The 12869-nt window shown below is 37.0% G+C and overlaps 1 long non-coding RNA gene across 7 annotated transcripts; it reads left to right on the top strand.

The window, feature by feature from the left end:
- The first annotated feature begins 1770 nt into the window (after positions 1-1770).
- LOC126616259 (uncharacterized) lies at positions 1771-11537 on the top strand. 7 transcript variants are annotated; one of them, XR_007621070.1, is made up of 8 exons: positions 1771-2158; positions 2242-2401; positions 2507-2575; positions 3275-3669; positions 3774-9318; positions 9424-9492; positions 10191-10249; positions 11346-11537. It is a non-coding gene; the product is annotated as an uncharacterized LOC126616259 (long non-coding RNA). The 7 variants fall into 7 exon arrangements; XR_007621072.1 differs by having other exon boundaries at positions 1771-2401; positions 3275-3437; positions 3486-3669; XR_007621073.1 differs by having other exon boundaries at positions 1771-2401; positions 3275-3565; positions 3618-3669.
- Positions 11538-12869: the final 1332 nt, after the last annotated feature.

The following is a 12869-nucleotide window of genomic DNA, read 5'->3' as shown; positions in this document are numbered from 1 at the left end:
ACTTTCTACATACCCTTGTTAATTTTTTTTTCATTAATCTTCTAAAAATCATTCGATCCGACGACCAAAAATTAAAAAAGTGTATAAAAAGTAAAAATAGGTATATGAATAGCATTCCAGTTCATCCAACTCCTTCTTAGACTGATATATATTCTTTCCCTCACCCGAAGGTAAATACCTTTTTAATACAACCGTCGGTGAAAGCAAACACACATAAACACATACACATTGTCCCTATCTACATTTCATGCGCATTTTCTCTCTATGTCCTTATATTATGTGACACTCCTAATTAAGAACATCAAATTCAAGGCCCCGCAAAGAAATATGAACAACATAAAAGACAAGGGCATAGCTTGACTTGTGACTAATATAGCCAAAGTTCAGGAAGAGTAGTCCTTAATACATGCACCCAACCTTAACGCGACATACGACATTTCCCTAAATTTGATCAAACTTACTCTAAGCAAATTATTCACTGTCGGCTAACTAATTAATAAAGGTCTCTTCATCTTATCTAATATTAATTGGTAGTGTAGCACACATGTTCACTTTAATTAAAAATGAAAATAACATAATTTAAAGAGAGAATAATTTTTTTAAATCAAGTAGAGTTTAATCTTTAATAAAGCAGATAATATATCTATTGTCTATACATAAAATAATATTATATATAACTCAAGCGCTATTAGTTAGTAACTTATATGAAGTTAACCACTCATATAGTCTCCCATTATGAGATTTCCAAATGGAGTGAAACTTTTGCAAGAATGATCTAAGAATAAGGACTTAAGAACTGAGCTGTTCAAATCATGAGATTGTTTTGTGAAAAAAAATGTATAGATAATTAGTTCATGCTGTATTATAAGTTATTAACTAGCTAGCGTTTGTGTACTCCTCCGTAAATAAAGTATAACGAATGTATTATTTCAAAAATTAATGCAATGAGTAAGAGAATAGGAAGGTGGCGACCGAGGACATTCCAACAACAAACCCTAGAAGCTTATAAATAATAGAGTGCACGTTGAGAATTTGCCTTAGATCATGGCAGCTCCCATGTGAGAACCGTACGTACAAACAATTTTCTTGGTCATTTCGTTTGGCTCTATGCATTTTTTTTGTTATGTCTTACACGTGTGTCCTCATTTCTTTTGCTTTCTTGGGGAAAAGCTCCCATCCACTTTAACCAACTCATTACACTAAGACCTCTAAATTTGGTAGAATAATTATATTTGTAATGGTACAAGCACCAGGTGCAATTATTTGTATATAAATACAGCCGAAATTAGATGATATTTGGTACCTAAGTTGGCCCCCTTTGGAATCCTACGTAATATGTAGAAATCTACGTGCAAAGCATGACCTAATTATAAAAAAGATCGTTTCAAAATAATTTGTATATTTATGGACTGAACAAAAAAAAAATTGTTTCACAAATACTAATTTAAGTTGCGGTGTCTAATGCATGAAGTAAGTTATGTAACTTACGTTAGACCAACATTACAGGCGTGATAAAGATGAATAAAATGTTATCAGTGCACTACTTATACAACTTTCATGCCAAACGTGATACTAATGTTGATCCCGTGATGTGCTATGAAACGAGCCAAATTAACAACACGAGTATAACACTTCTATTTTAAACTTGAAATTATTTATCTTATGTCAAGCACTATATCTTATTTGTTGATTCCTTTCAAAATATTTACATACATTTTCATTAATGAATAAATAAATATTGATACAGGTACTTATACATGGGGTGTCACAGCCCGTCCCGGAATTTTTAATTCCGAGGACATGAAATTACGGAAATGTCCCTAATACGTGACTAAGGTATAATTTTCACGTTCGTTATATCTAAGCTCCAAAAAAATTTGGTAATTAGAGTGGAGACTTAGACTTAAATTTTATGATGGAATTTTATGAAATTGGGATTGGTTTGGACATGTGGGATCCCCACACCTCAAAACCCTCCCCATTTCCCGTATACTGTCCTTCATACTCTCTCTCTTCCTCAGACCTCACTCTCTCTCTCTCTCACCCTCTCGAACACACAGGCAACCACCCAAAACCACCTAAAACTTATACCAACGTCGGATTTAAAGCTACCATGGCATTCCTGAGGACTCCACGATCACGTAGACACCAATTTCAGGTAAGTTTTACTTCGGAAAACCTAGATTCTAAACTCCCCGTGAAAGTGCACTGTTCATGATCTTCGAATTGACTTTGTTTTAGGACAATCCAAGCTCATAGCAAGCTTGGTGAGGTCCCAAGGAAGCTCGGAGTGCTTCGTTGGAAGTTTTTGGACGTAAGAACACGGAGATCGACAAGTTCAAAGTTTGGCCGGAGCTTTCGAGGCGTTTTCCGGCGAATCCCCGGCGAGTTAGGAGTCAAGGTAGGTATCAATCTCTTCGTCTCGTCAAGTACTACAACTTTCCTTTTTGTTTCACTCAATTTAGTTGAGTATTGAAGAAGTTATACTCATTTGAAAAATACCCAGTTTCCGGCGACCTCCGAGGCTTTCGAGGCAGTTTCCGGCCAAAACACGGCGAACTAGGTGTTGTGCAAGGTACCATTCTCTTTGTATATTCAAGGGCTACAACTTTCGTTTTTGAATCACTTGATTTCGTTGAGAAATGACAAAGTTATGGCAATTTGAAAAACTGCCCAGAAAACGGCCGCCGGAAAAACCAGTCCGGCGACCCAAGGAAGAAGAAGGTGCTACAGTAAAAATAAAAAAATAAAAATAAAATTATTTTAAAAATATGTCGACGTCCGTGACGTCGAGTAGATCACTGTGGTATATTCATATACCTAAATTGAACACCGTATGAGAAAGTTATTGAGGATTGTTGGTTAGGTGTTCAAATAACGTTTTATAGTTTTCACATTTAGGTGAAAATGTGAATTGATGATCCGACCGTTGGATCATCACCAAACCTTGATACGTTGTAATACGTAATATTTGAGGATTATTGGAACTTACAGATTGGGAATCCGATTTGCGGATCTTCCGGAATTGGAATTGTAAGTCCATAATATAAAATGTTAACCGTCACTTAGTTTTGGAAATTGACGGAGATCCGACCGTTGGATGGTAATGAAATTTTAGGATGTTGTCCTAGAGGTATAATGTGGACCTCTGGAAGTTATGGATTTAAAATCTGAGTGGCAGATCTTCCGGATCGATCAACGTAGTGACATATTTTATATAAGTTATGTATTCTATCGATATGAATTCTGAGGTTGGATTTGATTACTATTCTAGGCGGCGATCGTCATGACGCCTTGATGTGTGGTGCTAGGGAGTTGTTGGACGAACTCCAGGTGAGTGGGCAGTTTTGTTTTCCGTATATATATATATACTTAACGTTTTCCCAGAAATTGAAAATGCATGAAATTATGTTTAAAATGAAATGCATATGAGTTATGTGGAAAAACGGGAAGTGAAATACCATGCATAGAATTGATATGAAAAGTATATAGAAATGTGAGTTGAAATGCCATGCATGAATTAATATATGATGCATATGTATGAATTGGTGCGGTGGACGCACAAGTAAGAATTGATTTATGATGCATATGTATGAATTGGTGCGGTGGACGCACAGGTAAGAATTGATTTATGATGCATATGTATGAAATGGTGCGGTGGACGCACAAGTAAGAATTGATTTATGATGCATATGTATGAATTGGTGCGGTGGACGCACAGGTAAGAATTGATTTATGATGCATATGTATGAAATGGTGCGGTGGACGCACAGATGAGTATTTAATTACTGTTATGATGATGATGATATATATTGAGCTCAAATCCTGCACCATGGTTTAGTGCTTATAGTATTCACCGCATCGCACGCTCGCCTTGGATCCAAGTAGATGCTAGTCGTACAGTCCACGCGGAGTGGGTACGACAGACCAGTCGCGAGAGTGTTAGTGAGATTCCGACTGGTGGGTGACCTTAGATTATGTGCACAGATGATTTATGAGAAGCACTAGAGCGTAACTTGTGTGCAGAAGGCCGGACGGGTCACAGAGGTGACTCCGGTAGAGTGATAATGATAGATTTTGAGCTCTAGGTTCAACCGTATAGGGCTATTAGAGGGCCTACGGTTGATTACTTTCTTGCATCTGATATGATTATGTTGATGCATTCATACCTTATTACTGTTGAGATGATGTGGCATGGCATAATTAATATGAGAAATGTTGAGATGACATGGCATGGCATGATTGATAAAGAGATAATGTTGAGATAGTAAAAATGAAGTTTTGAGAATATATATGTATATTTATATTTTACATTTCTGGGAAAGTATACAGGTTTTACGGAGAGGGGTTACAACGTTTTGAGAAATGTTTGGATTTGGAAAAGAATTGTTTTACTGACCCACTCAATTTTGGTTTTGCGCCCCTCCAGGTTCAGGAATCACAAAGGTGTGGTGACTACGAGGAATACGGCGGGGTTCTGACAGATTGGACAAAATTAGGACTCACCTTCGGGTGTATCAACTTATAAATTGTATCTTAAAGCTTCCGTACTGTGCAAATGGTTACGTCACTCTCACGTGACGGCCAGCATGCCCTCATTCGGGACGGGGTGTGTCAGTTGGTATCAGAGCATGGTTGCAATCTTGGACATCTTGAGAAGTTTCTAGTGAATTCTGTCAGAACTACACCGCCTCGTAGCACACCACGTAGTTAGAGGAATTTAGTCTCCCTAATATAGCGGTTTTGGGGGAAACTATTACTATGGTGATTCAGTCTATTGTCTAAAGGGGCATTTTAAGATGGGTTATGAGTTGAATTTGAATCACTTAAGAGAAATGATGAACCTGAGGGAGCGAAGTAACGGTTTAACCATTTGGAAAAGATGTTTCGGATTATGCAAGTCAAAGGAATCTTCCTTCTGACAAGGGGTCGAGATGACTACCTGGTTTGAGTTATGAACGTGTATCTTGATGGAAGCAGGAGTATTAATTGTTGTCACCAGAGGAATCAGTCGATTTAAAATTGTTTAAGGACTTGTTTAAGGAAAAGTTTATCCCTCCGGCATTTATCGATGGTAGTAAACAAGAGTTTACAAATATGAGACAAGGAAGGTGATGATCGAGGGATATTATAGAAAGTTTTCAGACTTGCCTCGTTCCATCCAGATATTGTTGTTAATTTGGTGGAGGTGTTATGTTGTTTTAAGCTGGGTGGCAAAAAGGGAAGTGGTATTTTGGGTGACCACTATCCATTATACTTCTTACCAGGAATATACGAGATGCTGTTGAGTCTTGAGGACTCTGAGAACATGAGCAACGAGAATAAAGAAGAATAAGAAATGAATGGGAATTAAAAGAAGACGATAAAGTTAATGATTCGTCATATCAAGGAGATAGAAAGATTCAGAGCTTCGAAAGAAGTGAAGCTAGAGTTAATTCTTCCAGCTGAGGTTTTAATGTCGCTGGTCAGAGTAAAAGTGATGGATATACTGGTAATCCCAGATATTTGAGACAAGGTGTCTCGAGTAAAGGAAATGTACCTTGTGCAGCAGGTACAAAATTAACACTTTGGGAAGTGTGAAATTAATGAATGTGTTTATGTGAACAGAGGGGACACAGAATTGTGAATCGTCCCTAGAATCAGTTGTACTCAATAATTTTCCATGATATCATAGTGTCGATTCAGAAGAGTTATAAACTTAGTAGTTTGGTCGGATTGACTGTGAGTACAGAGAGATTTGATGAGTTATATGTTCAGCCGTACAGACCATGAGAAGTGGATTCGATTGACACATGAGAAATTGGTGAGTTATAGGCTCGGCCGTACCGACCACGCGGAGTGGATCCGGCTGACGTATTATTGAGATAAGAGTTGAATCAACCGTATTGGTCATTCTAGTTGACTTCGGCTGATATATTTCTTATTATGTATGTTATTACCTAGAGAGTAGTAAATAAATGTAGTTGAGACGAGTGTATGTATTTTGCCTTGAGTAACAAAATAGTAATGTTATATCTTTGAGAGTGGTTGCCTACTTATCGAGACAACGATGATTTATCAGTATTGCGGGCTGCAGACCGTAATATTAATAACTCATTCGTGGATTCGTTAAGCAAGCAAACCGGTAGGTTATTTTATGTTAGTGTTGTACTTATTTAGAATGCTTAATAATAATAGAATATATATTGTATCAGTTAATTCTGTTCCATTAGATTGGTTGGTTATAATTGTGACAAGACGGAATGTTACGGGAAACCAGTACTTTCCATCGATCTGGATGACCAGAGATTACTTTTGTAAGTATGCAAAGTGGATTGAGTCAGGCCGTTATTTATGCTGTGAGAGCAAAGAGATTGTTTTCGAAAGGCTGTCAAAAATACTTAGCTCATGTGGTGCTAAATGATGTTGTTTGGAGTAGTGTGAATAATGTCGAAAGAGTTAGACTTTTCTTGATGTCTTCCTTGAAAGTATACCTGGATTGCCTTCAGGCAGAGATATGAGGTTCATTATTGATTTGTTGCCAGGTATAAATTTATATTGGAGATTGGTTCATGATGAGTTAAGGGAATTGGAAATTCAGTTGAGGGAATTGGTTGATAAAAGTTTTATTCAACCTAGTACAACACTTTTGAGGAGCCCCAGTTTGTTGGTGAGAAAGAAAATGGACTTAGAGATTGTTCATTGATTATAGACAATGAAGTCGGGTAACGATTAAGAACCGTTATCTATGGTGATGTACTGATGTTTATTTAACCAGCTCAGAAGTAATTGCGAAGATTCAAAGATTGAATTGAGATCTGGTTACTACCAATTGAATATTATAAGTGACGTTGATCATAAGATGGTTTCTGGACTTGTTATGATCCTTATAAAGTTTGGTGATGCTATGTGGATACTCATGCAGTTTTATGAGTTGATGGATGAAGTATTCCAATAATGCCTTGATAATTGATATCATTTTCATTGAAGATATTCTGGCATATTCTGAGCCAGAGCAGAGCATGTAAACGTATTAAGTCGGTGAAGCAAAGATTAAGAGAACGTTGGTTGTATGCTAAGTTTAGCAAATGCGAATGTTGGATGAATCAAGCAGCATTTCTGGGATATGTTATATATTCTTAAGGTATTCAAGTGAATCCTTAAAAGGTAACAGAAATTAAAATTTGGAACAACCACGAGTCGTAATTGAGATTTGGAATTTCTTAGCTTACCAGGCTATCTTGGATGGTTGTGAAAGATTTTTCAGTCATTGCTTTGTCATTGACGAGACTGTTGAGAAAAGAGGTTAGGTATGAGTGGGAAGGAATTGTAAGCAAAGGATTCAACAACTGAAGTATTTCCACACTCATGCACGTATTTTGGTATTCCCAGAGAATAGTGGTAATCATAAATTTTTAGTGATGTTTCTTGAATGGTATTGGAGGCATGTTGATGCAAATGTTAGGGTGATTGCATACGTTTCACGATAAATGGAATCTCATAAGATGAATTACCCTACTGGTGATTTGGAAGTCACGATTACCATTCTTGCTGTGAAGTTATGGAGACATTATATTTTAGTGGGAATGCAAGATTTTTTTTTTACGAATCCAAAAAGTCTTCAATATCCATTACTTGGAAGGATTTTGATATGAGGCAGCGAAAGTGAATTGTATTGCTTAATGAACATGATTGTACGATCAGGGTGATCGTAAAGTTTGTTCTAGCTGAAGCACTTGGTGAGAAGACTACAGTAAGATTAATATCTGGCATGTTTGCCAAGAGTATCATCTTGTGGATTGAAAACCAACGGAAGAAAAATTAAGAATGGAAGATCGAGAAGAAGTTATACTTGTTAAGTAACAAGTTAGTACATTTACTCCAGTGTTGAGTAACAACCTTTCCCAGACAGTGCAACACTACTTATTTGTTTTATGGAAAAGAGAATTGGATTACGGAACTGCTAAGTTTCTTAAGTATGTTGGTTGTGCAGTTTCCGAAGTAACGCCATAAGGACCATGAAATGTGTCACGTGAGTCAGTTTTTGATGACTTGTGAATGGAATGTTTCTGGGTAGAGAAAGATTCGATCAAGAAAGAGTTTTAGTAGACCCTGAGACTATGGATGAGTCTCCTCAAAGTATTCAGGTGATTAAGTTAACCTGAAGTAACCAGGAATGGCAAAAGAGATCAACAGATGGATATGCCACTAATCGAGTGTGTAAGGTAAATGGTTTGATATTTTTGGAAAATTCACCACGAACAGAAATGACGAGAATTGGAAAAGAGACAAGATAAGATTTAGACACATCAGACCATTTTTTTTATCACTAAAGGAATCAATAAAGTTGCATACAAGTTTGTGATGCCTTCAGAATTGGCTAAGGCACATAATGTATTTTGTGTTCGATGCGTTGTCACTAAGTGGCAGGGTCGTTACATGGGACTTTGGTGCAACTATTGAGAATTAAGCCGGATATGATTGGTAAGGAACCAAGGACGACTTTGGATTGGAAAAAGAAGGTCCTGAGAATTAAGACAGAGTAAGTAGTAAAAGCTTTGTGAAGGAAATCATTCAGTAGAAAATTATGTGGGAGAAAGAGAATCGGATGAGAGAGATTTATCCGAGGCTATTGTATGAGTATAGATGATTTGGTTGGTTGCTGGAATTTCGGGGACGAAATTCTATAAGGAGGGGAGATTGTCACAGCCCGTCCCGGAATTTTTAATTCCGAGGACATGAAATTACGGAAATGTCCCTAATACGTGACTAAGGTATAATTTTCACGTTCGTTATATCTAAGCTCCAAAAAAATTTGGTAATTAGAGTGGAGACTTAGACTTAAATTTTATGATGGAATTTTATGAAATTGGGATTGGTTTGGACATGTGGGATCCCCACACCTCAAAACCCTCCCCATTTCCCGTATACTGTCCTTCATACTCTCTCTCTTCCTCAGACCTCACTCTCTCTCTCTCTCACCCTCTCGAACACACAGGCAACCACCCAAAACCACCTAAAACTTATACCAACGTCGGATTTAAAGCTACCATGGCATTCCTGAGGACTCCACGATCACGTAGACACCAATTTCAGGTAAGTTTTACTTCGGAAAACCTAGATTCTAAACTCCCCGTGAAAGTGCACTGTTCATGATCTTCGAATTGACTTTGTTTTAGGACAATCCAAGCTCATAGCAAGCTTGGTGAGGTCCCAAGGAAGCTCGGAGTGCTTCGTTGGAAGTTTTTGGACGTAAGAACACGGAGATCGACAAGTTCAAAGTTTGGCCGGAGCTTTCGAGGCGTTTTCCGGCGAATCCCCGGCGAGTTAGGAGTCAAGGTAGGTATCAATCTCTTCGTCTCGTCAAGTACTACAACTTTCCTTTTTGTTTCACTCAATTTAGTTGAGTATTGAAGAAGTTATACTCATTTGAAAAATACCCAGTTTCCGGCGACCTCCGAGGCTTTCGAGGCAGTTTCCGGCCAAAACACGGCGAACTAGGTGTTGTGCAAGGTACCATTCTCTTTGTATATTCAAGGGCTACAACTTTCGTTTTTGAATCACTTGATTTCGTTGAGAAATGACAAAGTTATGGCAATTTGAAAAACTGCCCAGAAAACGGCCGCCGGAAAAACCAGTCCGGCGACCCAAGGAAGAAGAAGGTGCTACAGTAAAAATAAAAAATAAAAATAAAATTATTTTAAAAATATGTCGACGTCCGTGACGTCGAGTAGATCACTGTGGTATATTCATATACCTAAATTGAACACCGTATGAGAAAGTTATTGAGGATTGTTGGTTAGGTGTTCAAATAACGTTTTATAGTTTTCACATTTAGGTGAAAATGTGAATTGATGATCCGACCGTTGGATCATCACCAAACCTTGATACGTTGTAATACGTAATATTTGAGGATTATTGGAACTTACAGATTGGGAATCCGATTTGCGGATCTTCCGGAATTGGAATTGTAAGTCCATAATATAAAATGTTAACCGTCACTTAGTTTTGGAAATTGACGGAGATCCGACCGTTGGATGGTAATGAAATTTTAGGATGTTGTCCTAGAGGTATAATGTGGACCTCTGGAAGTTATGGATTTAAAATCTGAGTGGCAGATCTTCCGGATCGATCAACGTAGTGACATATTTTATATAAGTTATGTATTCTATCGATATGAATTCTGAGGTTGGATTTGATTACTATTCTAGGCGGCGATCGTCATGACGCCTTGATGTGTGGTGCTAGGGAGTTGTTGGACGAACTCCAGGTGAGTGGGCAGTTTTGTTTTCCGTATATATATATATACTTAACGTTTTCCCAGAAATTGAAAATGCATGAAATTATGTTTAAAATGAAATGCATATGAGTTATGTGGAAAAACGGGAAGTGAAATACCATGCATAGAATTGATATGAAAAGTATATAGAAATGTGAGTTGAAATGCCATGCATGAATTAATATATGATGCATATGTATGAATTGGTGCGGTGGACGCACAAGTAAGAATTGATTTATGATGCATATGTATGAATTGGTGCGGTGGACGCACAGGTAAGAATTGATTTATGATGCATATGTATGAATTGGTGCGGTGGACGCACAGGTAAGAATTGATTTATGATGCATATGTATGAATTGGTGCGGTGGACGCACAGGTAAGAATTGATTTATGATGCATATGTATGAAATGGTGCGGTGGACGCACAGATGAGTATTTAATTACTGTTATGATGATGATGATATATATTGAGCTCAAATCCTGCACCATGGTTTAGTGCTTATAGTATTCACCGCATCGCACGCTCGCCTTGGATCCAAGTAGATGCTAGTCGTACAGTCCACGCGGAGTGGGTACGACAGACCAGTCGCGAGAGTGTTAGTGAGATTCCGACTGGTGGGTGACCTTAGATTATGTGCACAGATGATTTATGAGAAGCACTAGAGCGTAACTTGTGTGCAGAAGGCCGGACGGGTCACAGAGGTGACTCCGGTAGAGTGATAATGATAGATTTTGAGCTCTAGGTTCAACCGTATAGGGCTATTAGAGGGCCTACGGTTGATTACTTTCTTGCATCTGATATGATTATGTTGATGCATTCATACCTTATTACTGTTGAGATGATGTGGCATGGCATAATTAATATGAGAAATGTTGAGATGACATGGCATGGCATGATTGATAAAGAGATAATGTTGAGATAGTAAAAATGAAGTTTTGAGAATATATATGTATATTTATATTTTACATTTCTGGGAAAGTATACAGGTTTTACGGAGAGGGGTTACAACGTTTTGAGAAATGTTTGGATTTGGAAAAGAATTGTTTTACTGACCCACTCAATTTTGGTTTTGCGCCCCTCCAGGTTCAGGAATCACAAAGGTGTGGTGACTACGAGGAATACGGCGGGGTTCTGACAGATTGGACAAAATTAGGACTCACCTTCGGGTGTATCAACTTATAAATTGTATCTTAAAGCTTCCGTACTGTGCAAATGGTTACGTCACTCTCACGTGACGGCCAGCATGCCCTCATTCGGGACGGGGTGTGTCATGGGGTGTGCTAGCTATCTACACACTTCTTTTTACTTCACACATACCCCTCTCAAATTTTTTTCGTTGGATCAAAAAATTTGAAGAAGATCAAATGAAAAAAATTAACTAGGAATGTGTGAGCCCTTATACATATCTACTACACTATATTTCCATATAGCTACTACATTACCAAAGTCATTAAGAGTTGGTGTGAAGTTGCTACAATTAATTTGTTAATTTAGTAACAAATGTAAGAACCACCATGTTGAATAAAAAAAAAGAAACTTGTAGATTTATAAAGCAATGGATGAACAGAAAATGCGATGCTTTTAGAAAAGAAAAAGGTTGCGTCTAATAGGTTACTAGAGTTGGATTCTTTTTTCTTTTTGGTGAGAACTATAGCTGGATTCTCTCCTTATTTTGTTCTTACTTAACTTTTGATGAAGGCATATTACTTACAAATCTGGAAGGGCTGGTTTGATAGAGATGATTGATTTGGGTATATGATTATTTACTATATAGAAAGCATTTTAACAGAATAAATGAATGACAAATTTCTTTTTTTTGTCCAAGTTAAAGGTTACTCATGAATAAAAGATATCTTACAATCCCAACAAAAATGATATCTAGGATTAAAAGGGAAAACTATTATTCACGAGTAACCTTTAACTTGGACAAAGTAAAAATTTGTGAATCATTATTTTCTTTAAAATATATTTTATACAGTGATTCTTCTTTAAAAATAACTTGGATAAAGTAAGAAATTTGTGAATCCTCTCGATCAAACCAGACCTAAGAATTATCTTCTGTATTTTCACGTCTACTATTATACTCTAAAATAAAAATAAGAATTGTTAGATTTGTAATTCCATGCAATGCATGCAAAAACTCACTAATTACTATTTTCGACAGCAAAAAGACTAAGCATTGCATTTAATCCGCAGAAGTGGTCAAATTGAAAGTTAAGCACAATACTATACAGCTGATTTGTAAGACAAATATAGAATTTTACTCAGCAAATCTGCATTGAAATTCTTTTAAAAGTCGTAGGTATAAGTGTATAACTACGTGTAAACTCACTACGCACGTTATTTATAGAATTTTTTTTTTCAATTCAAGTGATTCATTTTTATTTACAGAGATTTGAAAATAAAAAAGTGAACTTGAGACATCGAATGTACAAGTTGATATTTTAGTTAAATTAAGAGGAAAAAATTCGATTTTTAGTGTACATACATCTCACTCTTCGCTCTAACCAGCTTGACTACATCTGTATCTGCATACTATTTTAATCTCTGGACTAGAAAAACACAAAAAAGAATTAAAACTAAAAATTAAAAATACACACGGATACA

Source organism: Malus sylvestris, chromosome 3 (genome assembly GCF_916048215.2).
Source record: "Malus sylvestris chromosome 3, drMalSylv7.2, whole genome shotgun sequence".
In the NCBI taxonomy this organism is placed as follows: Eukaryota; Viridiplantae; Streptophyta; class Magnoliopsida; order Rosales; family Rosaceae; genus Malus; species Malus sylvestris.
This window is presented reverse-complemented; position numbering and strand designations above follow the sequence as displayed.